Source organism: Octodon degus, unplaced genomic scaffold (genome assembly GCF_000260255.1).
Source record: "Octodon degus isolate 3935 unplaced genomic scaffold, OctDeg1.0 scaffold00115, whole genome shotgun sequence".
Taxonomy (NCBI): domain Eukaryota; kingdom Metazoa; phylum Chordata; class Mammalia; order Rodentia; family Octodontidae; genus Octodon; species Octodon degus.
The window spans coordinates 5,389,990-5,392,857 of record NW_004524691.1 but is presented as its reverse complement, the minus strand read 5'-3'; the positions used below and the strand labels follow the sequence as shown (position 1 = coordinate 5,392,857).

At 45.9% G+C, this 2,868-nt stretch overlaps 1 pseudogene; it reads left to right on the top strand.

The window, feature by feature from the left end:
- The first annotated feature begins 209 nt into the window (after positions 1–209).
- LOC101589722 lies at positions 210–1,229 on the top strand (annotated as a pseudogene).
- The last annotated feature ends 1,639 nt before the right edge of the window (positions 1,230–2,868 follow it).

Below are 2,868 nucleotides of genomic sequence, written 5' to 3'. Positions count from 1 at the left end.
CTAATTTGGACAATTTCCCTTTGATGTTTTTCCCCTGGAGCTGGTTGTGCTCAAGCAAGGATTCTGACTAGACTTTGGGATGCAGACTTGGCTATTAGGTCAAGCAGAGAGCAAGGACCGATGCAGTCATGATGCTATCCTGTCCATTTTGTTTCTTCTTAGGGAAGCACACGTGGAGCCACAGCAGAGCTCCCTGCGCCTTCTCAGAGATGGAGAGGCTGGACACAAATGCCTCAAATGATGAAGGTCCCTGCCAGTTATCTGAAAAGTATAAGCAAACCTACCTCTCCCTGTCCTATTGTTTCATCTTCATCCTTGGGGTACTTCTAAATGGCACTGTCTTATGGCTCTCCTGGCACCAAACCAAGCCATGGAGCTGTGCCACCATCTATTTGGTGAACCTGACAGTGTCTGACCTGCTCTATGTACTGACACTACCTTTTCTCATCATCACCCATGTCCTGGATGACAGATGGCTCTTTGGGGAACTGTCCTGCAGACTGGTGCGCTTCCTATTCTATGCCAACCTCTATGGAAGCATTCTGCTGCTGACCTGCGTCTCTGTGCACCGCTACCTAGGTGTGTGCCATCCACTGTGGTCGCTGCCCTACCGGACCCGCAAGTATGCCCAGCTGGGGGCCGCCACCACCTGGATCCTGGTGGTCCTCCAACTTCTACCCACACTAGTCTTTTCCCATACAGACTACATCAATAGCAAGATGATCTGCTATGACATGACCAGCCCAGGGAAGTTTGATGAGTATTATGCCTACAGTATGATTCTACTGCTATCTGGCTTTGTCCTTCCTTCTTTGGTCATTCTGGTGTGCTACTTCCTGATGATTAGGAGCCTCACCAAGCCACAGGAGACCCTCACAAGGACAGGCCCCACAGCCCGGACCAAGTCCATCCGGACCATCTTGCTGGTGTGTGGCCTCTTCACCTTCTGTTTTGTGCCCTTCTACCTTACCCGCTCTTTCTATCTCACCATCTACTTCCTAAGCTCACAAGACTGCCAGCTCTTAATGGTAGCCAGTGTGGCCCACAAGGCCTGGAGGCCTTTGGTGAGCATGAATAGCTGCCTCAACCCCATTCTCTACTTTCTGTCAGGAGATAACAACAGAGTCAGGTTTTTCCAGAAACTGAGGCAGAGCAAGGTGAAGGGGCACCCAGCTGGAGACACAGGAGGGGTGCCCAGGGCCTGGGGAATGCAGGTACTGCCAAGGTGAAGTCTTGGGCTCCATTCTTAGACAGAATGGGCTCCATGGCAGGCCAAGACTTGTTTGAACAAAGACTAGAGAGGGGAAGACTGGGACTTCGGAACTCCTTAAAGGATCCCACTGAAAAGGATTTTATATTGACATTACAAAACTTTAAAATAAAAATATGGAGAGAGCTACCAACACTAAGGAGTACTGTTCACTTTATCACTTAGGTCTCAATTCAAATGTCCTTTTCAGAAACCACTTCTTCCCATCCTACTAAAGTTGACCTCTTTCCCCATAACCCAATCATTATTTTTTCTTTCCTGATCCATTGTCCTTGTACCATAACACTCCCAAGACTTATCAATTCACTTCCTCATGATGAATCTCTTCTCACTACAAGACAGGCTCCAATAGGACAAGACCTCATCTTATTGTTGAATTCAAACAGGGCAGCTCTATAGAGTAGTCGCATATGAAACAGGCGGAATGAGTGCGTGAATGGAAAAGTAAATGAAGCCCTCACTGTCTGAGAACATCTCCCATGGAGTAATGCATTTAATCCGCATTCTGGCCCCCATAGTTTGAGGACACCATCAGCCCCACTTACAGAGAACACTGAAGCACAGAGTGTGGGGAACCTGCCCAAGCTACCAGCTGGAGGACGCCTGGTAAGAGGGTAGGACAAAGGCATCAGGTCAGAAGTGGCCTCCCCACAGTACTTGTTCCCAAGCTTGCAACTCAGGCCCATTCAGGAACTGGCCCAAGTTCTCAAGTGCAAAGCTTTCATTCTAGGTCAGCCCGGTTGCTTACACTCTCTGTATCTGCAGACCACCGAGTACACCTCCTGTGCTCTTTTGCTGCAGTTCTTAACCAATGCTGTTAGAAAAAGTTCTGCCTTTGTACTTAAACATGACATCTCAGCATCAAACACACCAAAAAAGCTTTATTTTTAGTCCTTATATGAAAAACCTCAGAAATCATGTAAGAGCCAAAGCAATCAAAAAAAAAGACAACCTATAAAAAGAAAAGCCTCTCTTATTTAAATAATTTCTAAGGTCCAAAACTGTTATCAAACAGTTCATTATAACCTCCTTATGTAGCGATGAGTAAATCCTCCTAAGAATCCAATGGAACCCCTCATTAGTAGCCCACTCTAATTATGGGAAATGTGCGAGTAAAGCATGCATATGTCTACATCATAAAAATTTATTCTGAAAGTATAGTTTATTACTTTCAAGGCCACACAATAATTAGAACTAGACTAAGTGTTGCTTAGCAAAAATCCTCAGGATAATTGGCTTAATGAGTAGGCAAGGATGTTTTCTAATTAGCAGGTCAGCTGTTTCCATATAAATGTTTCTACAGGAGATGTAAGAGCTAAAAACTGTTTGCAGCTACAGAACAAATCATGTCAGCTGTTAGTTTTCAAAATGAACAATTCAGGCAGTGAGCAGGAGAGGAGTTTCAATGGATAGGGCCAGGCACAGAGGCTGGGAGGAGCAGGAAGGGCATTCAGGAGTATGCTAAGTAAGGCTGAGAAGCAACAATCAGAAGAATTTCCCAAGCAGAGAACCCTGCAAGAGAGATCATCACAAGTAAATGCAATGCTTGTGAGGAATTAGCTAGCTCCTGAAAGGGAGGAACTGGAGACAGTGTGGGG